Raw genomic sequence first — 13,415 nt, 5'->3', positions numbered from 1 at the left:
GAACATTCAGCTGTTAGGACAATAAGCTGGTGTCTTACCTGTCACCCACACCTAGAACAGCACCTGATAATTCAGTTATCTCCCCCTACCTTTTATTGTTTCATCGCTCTGAAATGGGGGTCCTCAATAAAATAAAGCAAGGACACCCTTAAACCATTTTAGCCCTATTTCCATCACAAGGATTTCTCCAAGACAAGTCTCTGAATATTCCCATATATGGAGCTCACTGTCTATTGGGATAGAAAAATAAATATAAGTATGTCCCAAATGTTACATGGGACATAATTATACTAAGAAATTGTCATTTGTCTGAAATTCAAATTTAACTGTATTCTATATTTTTATTTGCTAAATTTGACAACCCTGCTTCAAGGACAAGGCAAGTTACACAAGAGTGACATGGGGCTAAGAGCAGAGAGTGGTGCAAGCTGTGAAAACGAGCACATTCCCCAATAGAAGGGCATTTAAATACATTTTTTTTTTAAATCACTGCACACCAGCAAAATACATCTGCATCTGAATGTGGCTTGTGGACCACCAGTTTCCAATCTTGGCTTGTAGGACAGCTCTGAATATCAGAAATTGTTTCTTAGATTGAGCCATAATCTTATCCCTGAAGCTTTCAACCTACAATCCTAGTTTTCATCCACAGGATAGCTCTTTAGGTATTTAAAGATGCCTCCAGTTTGCTTCCATGCTGGCATTTCTACACTGAGCAATGCCTATTTCTTTCATCCTTTCTCTCTTGATGTGTGGGCTCCCAGACTCCTCACCATCCTGGTGCCTCTCTTTGAGCTAATGGTCATTTCACTCTCCCCACTGTCATAGCTGTATGTAGTTTGACCAGTGCAGACTACAGCTGGAGGATTATGTTCAGTTCTTTCATCTTTTTTCTCTGATTTATACTGTTCTTAACTAAGCTTAGCTCTCCCTGTGGCCCAGCCCTGATATGGATGACTGGCTACCTTTCCCTAAGAGCCAACTCTCCAGTCAAAAGGCTAAAGAGTTCTCTTCCTCTTTGGGTAGTTAGACAGAAATGGGTTCAAATTCTGCCACTTCCATGTGTTAGCTCTAAGTCACATAATCTAACATGTATATCCTCAATTTTCTGTGAAACTAACATAACACCTAATTTGTGGGCATTAAAATGAGATAATATGTGAAAAATACGTAGCATATACAGTTAATTCTTATTATATTCTGTAATTATACTCCATAAAAATACCTCAGACACTGAATTGCAAATATTGAATTATTGCTCTTAGATAAAATACTAGGTTAAGTTCCTATAAGCCTCTGGTCACATTTTTGTCAACTGATCAATACATAAACTTTTTCATATGTGTTTCTGTTTAAAGACTCTTGAATATATGTTGTGGATTCATTAACATGGAACTCAGGACCAGCAGCACTATAACTGTTGCCTGAAGAAAGATGATCTAACAGGTATCTCAGTAAGGCACGTCGCAGACTTCTCATGCTTAGGAACACTAGACAGCCCTTCAGCACTACATTTGGGGATGTTTTCAACAGTGAAATTACCAACCAAGAACAGTGCAATGCAGAAAGCATGGCACTAAATAGGCTGAAAGGAGACTTGTTTATAGTATGGGAGCTGAAACAAGAAGGGGGAGCATTTGTTCGACCTGGGAATATGCTCATTGGATGACTGAAATTTTTCACTGCTCTGCTCACATACATAAATGATCACAAGAGCACCACGATTAGTGATTTTATGATTACAATGAAATTGGAGGGAGTGGGTGAATTTGCAAGTATGGAATCTATGTTACAATGAGGGTCACCAGTTCTTTACCACCATGGTTGCCATATTAGTGTTGTTTCTGAGTACTAAAGTACTACTATTATCAGTTGTTTTGTGTGTGTGTGTGTGTGTGTTTTAACTTGTCTAGCTTTTTAAATCCCTGTTTCTACTCCCCAGTTGTTTTCAGAAAAGCATTTCTGCATTTTTGGCAGATGCCTCATAATTGGGAAGAAATATATCAGAATGGTCCAACCCATCCTACTACCTTGAAAAAGAGCCATATTTTTGTTATCATAGGAGTTCAGCCTTTTCTTAGCTCTCCCATAAGCTTCTCCCTTGGTTCTAGCTCCCAGCAATTTCCATAGCCAGCAGAATTGTCCCTAGAGTTCACACAAGTCCCCCTTATTTTTGTCTCTCTTTTCTGAGGTTCCTCAGGAGACAGAGGGCAGCTAATCACTGAGCTTTGGGTGACCAGCTTCTGGCACACACAGGAGAGGAGAATCCCTCATGGGTGTGACTTCAGAGCAAGGGAAACATTTCTGTCCACAGACACCTCACACCTTTACCTCTCCTTCAAGCCTCGAACTTCAAAGTCAGGCGATTTTAGAACAGGAGAGGCTGGGGCTTCCCCATATACTGTAAAAACAGTGAGATGGGGCTTATTAACCCCAGTTTACAGATGAGGAACTGGGGCTCAAAGAGGCTAAACAACTTGTCTGAGGTCATTGGTTCCAAAGCTCTCATTCTTTCCACTGTACCATGCAACTTCTGCTTCTCAACTTTCAAGACAGAACCTAGTAACTTGTCTATCATAGAATGAGCTATTTCTTTTTAAATAACTTTATTGAGATATAATTTACATGTCATAAATCCACCTGTTTAAAGCATATAATACAGTGGTTTTTAGTATCCTTACCATTGTGTTTGTGCAATCATGACCACAGGCAATTTTAAAACATATTCCTCACCTCAAAAAGAAACCCAGTACCCTTTAGGGATCACTGCCTTACCTATCTCCCCAGCCCCTCAGTCCTGAAGAACTACTTTCTGTAGATGTCTGAATCTATTTTCTGTATGTATGTATTTGCCTATTCTGGACCTTTTATGTAAATGAAATGATAAAACACATGGTCTTTTGTGACTGGCTGCTTTCACTTAGCAAAATGTTTTCCAGATTCACAGATACTGTGGCCTATGTTGTTGCTTCATTTCTTTTTGTGACCAAATAATATTCCATTGTATGGAAATTCCACATTTTGTTTATCCATTTATCAGTAGATAGACATTTGTGCTGTTTTCACCTTTTGGCTCTTTTGATTTTTTTTTTTAAACAGAGACAGGGTCCCACTCTTTTGCCCAGGCTGGAGTGCGGTGGCGTGATCATGGCACCCTGCAGCCTTGAAATCCTGGCCTCAAGCAATCTTCCTGCCTTGGCCTCCCAAAGTGCTGGGATTACAGGTATGAGCCACTGTGCCCGGACTGTGTATAAGTTTTTATGTGGACATGTATTTTCATTTCTGTTGGGTATATACCTAGAAGTATAATTGCTGGGCACCTGAGCTATTTATTAAATGCTGGAAGCATGCAGGGCTTTAAAGCCAGTACAGACCTAGGTCGAATTCTACCTCTCCCACTTTCTAGTTGCAGGATTTGGGCAAACACACTTCTCTTAGTCTTAGATTTCTCATATGTAAAATAGAGGTAGTTATAACTACTTCGCAGCATTAGATGAGATAATAAGAGAGAAATTCTTAGCCCAGTGAATGACCCAAAGGAGCAGGTCCTGAATAAAGGCAGCTGTTTTAAAATATGGAATCTCTGGAAGGAGGAGACCTAAGAGGAGTCCCTTGTGGTAAACAGATTGGGAACTAGAGGGCTGTTTGTTTCTCCAACCCCTCTCTGCGTTAATAATCAATGATTTTATGAGATCATTTCTGGGAGTAAGTGGAGGGGAGGAGGTTGGGGAGGGGAGGGGAGGTAGTGGTAGGGAGTACAGGAGAGCCAGAGAGCTCTGTGCAGCTGAGGGGGGGTAGCTGATTGCACAGAAAGGGGAAGTTAATCTCCTCACTCTATTTCTGCCAGGCTTGTGCTGCCCACTTGGTCTTCTCTTATCTCAGCTAAATGATCTCATTTCCTTTCACTTTGGTCCTGTTTCCCCAGCACCAGTGTGCCCCTTTGTGAGTCTCAGCACCCTGGTTGAGTGGTTCTGGAATTGATTAGCTTTCAGGGAAATACTGCCAGCACTTTGCCTTCTGGGACACAGCAGGCAGAGATTTATTCCTATTGTTCATGCCCCCACCCCGCTGAACAGGCCACATTAGCCTGTCCATTGAACCGTGGGGCCAGAACAATGGTGGGGCCTGGCTGTAGTGCTGACCTCCACAATTTCTGGGTACACACTGGATGGTTTGCTTGAGCTCACAGTGAACCTGGTGACCCTGGCTAGACTAGTACTCCAGGATCCAGCACTCAGGACAGAAAGATGAATCTTTAGACTGTTTCTGTGAGCAGGGGGAGAAGAAAGGATGAAAGAAGGGGGAAGAGGGTTACCTGCAAGTTAGTTATAAATTAGAACCACTCACAAGCTTTTGGGGCCTCCCTAAAGACCAGAGGTCCTAGCAGTTGTGAGGGAGTCACATTTACCTGCCACACTCACTGTGTCTTGCAACAACTTAGCAGCAGCTCGTATTTGCACATACTATTTCAGAGTTTGTAAGGCTCTTTGACATATGATACCTCATTTGACCCTCACCATGGTTATGTGAGAAACAGGAGATAGTTCTCATTATTCCCATCTTACTCATGAATAAATTGAATCACAGGAAAGGCTCTGTGACTTTCAGGTGGATTACAGACTTTCTAGGCCCCCATATTTAAGACTAGCCTGTTGGTGTGATGGGGGTTCATGCCAAAAGTCTTCTCTGTGATGTGACAATTTCAAGAAAGCCATTTTCCTCACACAAGTCTAAGGCATGCTTTCAGTGGGCCCTATGGTTTCAAGTAATGTTAGTGAAATACAAGTGGGAAGTGGAGTGCTAGAGTTGGGGGAAAGTGTGAATGTCTGTGAGTATGCACCTGGAAGACAAATAGAAATGTATTTATCCAGAAAATGTGGCACATATACACCATGGAATACTATGCAGCCATAAAAAAGAATGAGTTCATGTCCTTTGCAGGGACACGGATGCAGCTGGAAGCCATCATTCTCAGCAAACTAACACAGAAACAGAAAACCAAACACCACCTGTTCTCACTCATAAGTGGCAGTTGAACAATGAGAACACATGAACACATGGAGGGGAAAATCACACACTGGGGCCTGTCATGGGGTGGGGGGCAAGCGGAGGGAGAGCATTAGGATAAATACCTAATGCATATGAGGCTTAAAACCTAGATGACAGGTTGATGGGTGCAGCAAACCACCATGGCACATGTATAGCTATGTAATAAATCTGCACGTTCTGCATGTGTATCCCAGAACTTAAAGTTAGATTAAAAAAATAATAAATGTATTTATCCATGGTTTTGCTGATCTTTTGCCCTCCTGCCCTCCATTTCCCTGGTTTCTGTCTGGGTCCTGCCATAGTGGAAGGATGAATTTGGCAGATCTGCGGAGCACAACGGAGGTTCAGGGCATACTCTTCAGGTACCTTTCCTTTTAAGCAAATCTAATCAGGAAAAATTTCAAATTTGCACAACCAGTAGATTAGGGGAAAATATTCACTTTTAAATGACCATGGGACTGTTTTAAAAATGTACACTTAAAATTTCAACAAAAATTCAGTGTTCATAGAATGTCTGTTATCAAATAGCTGTGTGTTAAATGAGAGAAAAATCCATAGGATGTTAAAAGTTGACCTATGCCCAGACTTATCAAAGCAGATTCTCTCAGTCAGTGACATTCTCACACTGTCCTTAGGCCCTGGGAAGAGGAGCCCTTCCTTTCCTTGGGGAGGTTCCTACATATCTCAAACTCTACAATAAAAAACACTTTCTGTCTTTCCTGTCTAAATCTTTCTGTCTCTCTCTGTCTGGTTTAGTAACCAGTTGGGTGAAGGGAAATTATGGGAGAGGGCAATGGGCTGGAATAGACTCTGTAGACTAGGGGATACGCATCTGAATGCTCAAGTAGGGAGGTGGGTGAAAGGAGAAAATCACAGCCTCTTCTCTGGGAAACCAGAGAAAGAGGGTCTGATTGATCAGTTGCTTACTAATTACTTATTTGAGGGGTTTGCTTTATTAAGGTATCATTTGCAAACTATAAAATTCACCCTTTTTAAGTGTTTGGTTTGCTGACTTTTGACAAATGCATACAATCGGCTAACTACCAACACAATCAAAACATAGGACATTTTCATCACCCAATTAAACTCCCTATGTCCTTTTGCAGTTAATCTCTGTCCCTGCCCCCTCACTTCCTGCTGTGGAATCACTGATCTGTTTCCTCTCCCCATAGCTTGCCTTTAATGTCGTGTAAATGGAATCATGCAGTATGTAGACTTCTGTGTCTAACTTCTTTCATTTAGAATAATGCTCTTGAGATACATCTGTGTTGTTGCATGCATAGTGGTTTGTTCTTTTTTATTAGAGTATTATTCTACTGCATGTGGACATTCTACTGTATGTATGGATGTATCCCATTGTTTTTTCTTTTCTTTTTTTTTTTTTTTTTTTTTGAGACGGAGTTTCGCTGTTGTTGCCCAGGCTGGAGTGCAATGGTGCAATCTTGGCTCACCGCAACCTCCACCTCTTGGGTTCAAGCAATTCTCCTGCCTCAGCCTCCCGAGTAGCTGAGACTACAGGCATGCATCACCATGCCCGGCTAATTTTGTATTTTTAGTAGAGACGGGGTTTCTCCCTGTTGGTCAGGCTGGTCCCATTATGTTTTACCATTCACTAGTTAAAGGACATTGAGTTGTTTCCAGAAAGGCTACTATTGTTTATAGTTGCTTCAAACCACCCAAAGTGGGTGTATAGCCAGGCTAGTTTCCCCAAGATAACTGTGCTCCTTCTCCTCTCTCTACTCCAGTGATGGAGTTTTGGCAGGTGCTTAGAAATACCTGGAAATCCTGAGTTGAGAAAATGACAAGTGAAACCTATCTGCCTTGGCTTCCTGGGGATCTTGATTGTGTTAGTTTCTATCCTGGGTTCAGAAGGTCATCAGCTGGGAGTCCTGGAATCCATGTCCGGCTTTAGCCCCATCTTGTCCCAGCAGATCTGAGCTACTCCCAGGTTCACAGGTAGCAGGGGTGGCCTAGGGGAGGGCTTGGCTCCTTTGGCCTCTGGGTTGCAAGCTAGGAATGCAGCCTGGCACTGGAAATAGCTTAATTTACAGATTCTAAATGTTTAGACATCGCGTATGTGGGCCTCCATTTGTATTCTTGCTCCAGGTCTGCAAATGTTAGGGAGGACCTGTTCCTGGTTGTAACTGGGGAGGACATCTCGCGGTTTCTTCCTACACTCCTGTAACCAAATTACTCCATCAGGCACCAGTGGCCCTCTGGTGGTTCAGAGGAATAAATTCTTTACTAGAAGTACCTGCTTTGCTCCCAGGGTGTAGCTTCTGTGCTGGGAGAATCTTACCTCATTATTCCATCTGGTCCCCTGACTGACAGCAGCTGTCAGGGCAGGAGAAAACAACCCGTGCTTGGCAGTCCTCCTCTGTGTCCCCAGTCAGCTTCCTCACCCACTCTCAACAGCAGCTGCTTCCTCCTCACTCTCCCCAAGTCCCCCCTATCACATGGCCTGGCCTCCAGATACCTCCACCTTCTACTTAGTAGAGAAAAGAAAGACATTGTTCAGCTTCCTCCCCACTCCAGCACATTTCTTCCTGTCTTGAGTATATCAGGGTTCCCTGACATTTTGTTCTTGGTCCTCTTCACACTTGACTCTCTCATGGATTTAGCTTTCCTCTCATCCTACATATGACTTCCAAATCTACCTCTCCTGACTCATTCTCTCTTAGCTTCAAGATCCAGCCATCATCCTGTCCTTATCCTCTCTTCTGTCATATCCAGCTGGTTAGAAAATCCTGTCCAATCCACCCTCTGAGGATTTCTCAAAGCCATCCTCCATCCTCTGCCTCTCTGCCTTGTGCCTCTGCACATGTCCTTGGCGTGTCCTCCCACAGGTCTCACAGCCTTCTCTGTCACTCCTCAAAAATCAAGAACCTCACTGTCTTCAGAGCATTCTTTCTACAACACAGTCATGAGTGTTCAAATCCTTAATTTAAACCCTTCTAATCCTCTGGGTTCCAAGTGTTTGCCAAACAAAATCCCAACTTCCTGGACCATGACATACATACTTCATGACACAGTACACAGAGGCATCCAGCAAGGCATGAGGGGTGATATGGTTTGGCTGTGTCCCCACCCAAATCTCATCTTGAATTCCCATGTGTTGTGGGAGGGAGCCGGTGGGAGGTAATTGAATCATGGGGGTGGGTCTTTCCCAGGCTGTTCTCGTGATAGTAAGTCTCGTGAGATCTGATGGTTATTATAAGGGAGAGTTTTCCCGCACAAGCTCTCTTTCTTTGCTGGATGCCATCCATGTAAGACATAACTTGCTCCTCCTTGCCTTCTGCCATGATTGTGAGGCTTCCCCAGCCACATGGAACTGTAAGTCCAATTAAACCTCTTTCTTTTGTAAATTGCCCAGTCTCGGGTATGTCATTATCAGCAGCATGAAAACAGACTAATGCAAGGGACTGCAGCGCCACTGGATGAAGGGGCTTGGGAAAGCCTAAGGCCTGCAGAGGGGCCCCTTAATTCCACCTGGCACAAAGGTTCATAGCTCTCCACTCCCCCAGTACCCTGACTCCCACCTCCAATCTAATATACTTGCAGTAAATCACTGGTAATTTTCCAAGGGTGTCATGCTGTTTTCCACTGGGAATAACCCTCCCTACATTTTTTTTTTTTTCTGTAAGTCTTCTCCTTATCATTTTTAACAGCTTAGATGTCCCCTCAGGGGCTTCTCTGACAACATACCTCTCTTCAGTGCTCCTGTGACACTCCAGCTTCACTGTTTCTCAGTCTGTAGTATCCACAGTAGTTGTTTCTCATCTCCTTTAGACTGTGAACTCCTTGAGGTCAAAGACTGTGTCTTTTGCCCACATATCACCAGGGTAGATGTTTGTTGTTAAATGGGCATTTATGATGCACTTACTATGTGTCAGGTTATTTGTGTACTGTTGCCAGTACTGATATATTGGGAATTTAAAGAAAGAAGAGTCCTCTTGAAGACCTACATTTATCAAGTATCCTTATCAAGGATATAGCAGAGATCCTCAAAGTCATCTTAATAAGACAGATAGGCTCCCCATCCTTCCAGTTTTACTGTATCCTGATTGGAAGCAAAAAATGTCTTATATGCAGAAACAAGTCAAAAAACAGGAGGGGCATGGCCAGCCACAGAATATAAGAAAAGTTGAGTCCCAGTGACCAAGGTTGGATGAGTAGATGAGTATGTTCAGGTGTTGTTCCCAAAAGAGGAAGCCTTGGCTAGTGCCTTTAGATGTTGCTGTCCCTTGGGCAGGAGCAAGCAGGACACTCACCTACTGCTGGTGGACTCTTCTTCTGGCTGTCAGACACTTGAGTCCTCTAATATCCCTCATCCTGCTCCATGTTTCTCAGGCAAACCTCTGATTCTAACTTGGCTTTCAAGTAATGTGACTGCTATTAGTCATAAGGGTTCGTTTCCTATGATAGTTATTACTCTTTGTAAGTTACAAACTTGGATGCACCCACCCATCTTCACTGTGCTGACAGAAGCTGGTTTCTGGACTCAAGGCTAGGTGAGCCTTTTGAAATGTGAACTCAGATCATTCGCCCACTTTAAATTCAGATTATCAGATTTTTTTTCCTATTGAATTGTTTGAGTTCCTTATATATTCTGTTTATTAATCCCTTGTCCGATGGGTAGTTTGCAGATATATTCTCCCATTCTGTGGGTTGTCTCTTTACTTTCTTGATTGTTTCCTTTTGTCAAGACTCATAAGCCCACGCAATTTTTGCAGCAATTCTCAGCCAATGCATGGGGATGGCCAGAAATGCTGGGAAGTTAATGCTCCTGGGATCATTCCTGACCAATGATGGGTGGAAGTTGGAAGATAATATGCCCATTTCTTCACCCCTCAGGTGGGGCAACCCTGAGGCATGTTCGAACCACACTGTCTCCCAGAGATCCACAGTGGAGCTGAGCTCCACAAAGTGGTCACCTGCTCCATGACAAACTTTCATTGGTTTTCTTCTCATTCCTCTCTCACTTTCCCACTCTCTGACCAGGGCTTCCTGGGGTCACCTCCCAAATACCTTACCTCTACTCAAATCCTTGTTTCTGGTTTTAGTGGAACACAGCCTAACACATCCTGTAAGCTCAGAGAGATGAAGTAATGGCCCAGGATCACAAGTCACAAGTGACAGAGCCCAGATTCAAACAAGCTCTGCCCATTTTGCCCCCACTGCCTTACCATGTGTGACTCTTTTGCTTTTCTCTCCAGTTTTGTGCCACAAATGGGGGTCATGCACTTCCACCTACATCTGGTTCCAGCTGCTGCTTTAATTCAACACTTGCCTGCCAATGCTGCTGACAACTCCCACTAGCAAAGGGAACCCCCCCACCACCGCGGGCAGCCAGGCAGAGCTGGATTCTTCAGATGTTTCCATCAGCTCGGTAGAGTTAGTACCCGTGTGGCTGGCTTATTTCTGGTGGACAGAGTTTCATTTTCTGCATTTGTACAGATACTGGCATCGAGCTCTGTCTTTTTAAATAAAAAGCTGATATTTTAATACACTTAAATGTGATTTTTAAAAAATCACCAAAGGCGGATGATAGCAAGAGTTGCAAAATCCCCAGGGTGCTATTAGCAATTTGGCTCCGACAGGAATCTTACTAGCACTGTAGAAGTAGTGTCATTATGATTAAGACATTGTAACTGTAGAAACTTAGAAATGTTAACTTCAGCATAGGAACAAATGCAAATATCCCACCGGAGCCGGTTATATACCTAAGTTTCCATGGGCTCCCCCTTGTAACTAAAGTTCTAATCTGGTTACAAGGAACACCAAGAGGTTTGCTAGGATCATTGACTATTTGAGCTGTTGGGCACATGAGACCATCTGGTCCATTGACCTGCCTTGGAGATAGGAAACCGCTAGAGAGAATGCATGACTGACCACAAAGTTCAAAGTGCAAAGCCAGGAGTAGGACACAGGTCTATCCCCCTCCACCCTTGCCCCCCAAACACCGCACAGACCAGTTCTCTCTCTCTCTTATGTCATGCTGACTCTGTGCTCCTATCTCGGAGCCTCAATTTTCCCCTTCTGTAAAATGAGAATTAAAATAATTCCTAGATTTTAGAGTTGTGAGGATTAAATTAGATAGTTTAGATGAGTTGCCTTGTAAACTGCAAGTGCCATGCGAATGGAGGGAGGTGGGGGGCAGAGTGGAAGGAGTATGCTTTTTAGAGACAGATCTGGTGAGAATCCCTGCTGTCCACCTGCTTCTCTGAGCCCCCGTTTCTACAAAATGAGGTGGTCCCATCTCCTGCCTGAAGTTATTATGGGATATAAATGAGATATTTTATGTAAAATTCCTGGCAAAAAGTACAAAATCTCTCTTTTTCATATGCTACCCATTATTTTGAAGGCGGCACTGAAATTGGACATTTGGTAGTATTTCTGGAAATAGAAGAATGTTTATTGTAAAAGAATTGGCCCAAATGAAATGCATAGGGTCTTTTCTTTTCTAAGCCTGCCTATCTTTTTCAAAAGGTGTCAGTGAAATCAGCAAACATAAAAAGCAGAAATGACATCCCATGAGGTTGACAGGGTATCAAGAGGCTGTCAGAAGGAAAACCTGTTCCTCCAGCATTTAAAGCAAATGAGCTGTGCTGTTTGTGGGAGCCTTATTTATTTATGTAAAGAAAATACTCCAGGTTTGCGGTATTTACAACCAGAAGCAGATTAGCTTGGCAGGGATGCTGTGTAAAGGGAAGGGTTCATTTCCCTCCTTTGAAGGTGAGGGAGCAGGTACTACTAGTCCTGTGTCCAGCCCTTCCCCTTCTGTTGTAAGAGTGCGGTACCAGGAAGATACCCTTGACCAGATTTCAGATTCTTTCCAACCCGTTTTTAGACTCAAGGGGTCCTGCTTTTCCTTTCCTTCTCTTCCTTTCTTTCTTTCTTTCTTTCTTTCTTTCTTTCTTTCTTTCTTTCTTTCTTTCTTTCTTCTTTCTTCTTTTCTCTCTTTCTTTCTTTCTTTCTCTTTCTTTCTTTCTTTTCTTTTTTTCTTCCTTTCTTTTCTTTCTTTCTTCTTTCTTTTTCTTTTGACAGAGTCTCGCTCTGTCACCCAAGCTGGAGTGCAGTAGCATGATCTCGGCTCACTGCAACCTCCGCCTCCTGGGTTCAAGTGATTCTCCTGCCTCAGCCTCCCGAGTTGCTGGGATTACAGGCGTGCACCACCATGCCTGGCTAATTTTTGTATTTTTAGTAGAGACGGGGTTTCACCATGTTGGCCAGGCTGGTCCCGAACTCCTGACCTCGTGATCCACCCATCTCAGCCTCCCAAGGTACTGGGATTACAGTCATGAGCCACCGCACCCGGCTTTATTTTCTTTTTTTAAGGTAGGATACCTATATAGAAAATGCACACAAGGCCAGGAACGGTGGCTCACGCCTGTAATCCCAGCACTTTAGAAGGCCAAGGCAGATGGATCACCTGGGGTCAGGAGTTCAAGACCAGCCTGGGCAACATGGTGAAACCCCCGTCTCTACTAAAGATACAAAAATTACCTGGGTGTGGTGGCGCACACCTATAAACCCAGCTACTTGGGAGGCTGAGGCATGAGAATCGCTGGAACCCGGGAGGCGGAGGTTGCAGTGAGCAGAAATCATGCCACTGCACGCCAGGTGACAGAGCGAGACTCTGTCTCAAAAAAAAAAAAAAATTTAAAGAAGTGCACACAATATAGAATGGTACTCAGTCTCCTCATCCCTCTTCTACCCCTCATCCCACCTGCCCCCTAACAGGTGCCCAGGAACGCCATTTTCTCATGTGTTTCTTCAAGGATATTCCTTTTATTTGGTTCCATGGACTCATTCAATAAATACTTATTGAGTGCCTGTTCGAGGCATTGGGGATAGAGCAGTAAGTGGAAAAGTTGAGAATGTCTACCCTCCAGGAGTTACATTCAAGCACTCAAGTTGTGCTGCCATTCTTACAGGCTTGTATATGCATTTTATGGCCATGTCTACCCTATTTCAGCACATCAATCATTACTGATTATACACTGTATCTTGCTTTTTTCATTTTCTCACACATCTAGGAGATTAATAAAGGCCATGTTTAAACCTAGCCCGGAGGTTTTTTTTGGGTCACTGGGCTCACAGACATCAGTGGCAGCCAGAAGGAAGGCAAAGTCCACAAATAACTCTTGATCAGACAGAGGTGGGAACAAAGGGCTGGCATTACAAAGCCATCTCTTTTTGGGACAGCTTTGGTAATCAGGTCCAGTTTCCAGCAGGAGATTTAATGCTGAATTAGTTAGGATTCTTTATGAAACCCAGCTTAAACTGGCTTAAGCAAGAAAGAGACTACATGGGCTCTCCAAGCCAATGTGGACACAAGGGCAGCCCCAGGGTAGACAGAGGAG

This window comes from Nomascus leucogenys, chromosome 11 (genome assembly GCF_006542625.1).
Source record: "Nomascus leucogenys isolate Asia chromosome 11, Asia_NLE_v1, whole genome shotgun sequence".
In the NCBI taxonomy this organism is placed as follows: Eukaryota; Metazoa; Chordata; class Mammalia; order Primates; family Hylobatidae; genus Nomascus; species Nomascus leucogenys.
This window is presented reverse-complemented; position numbering follows the sequence as displayed.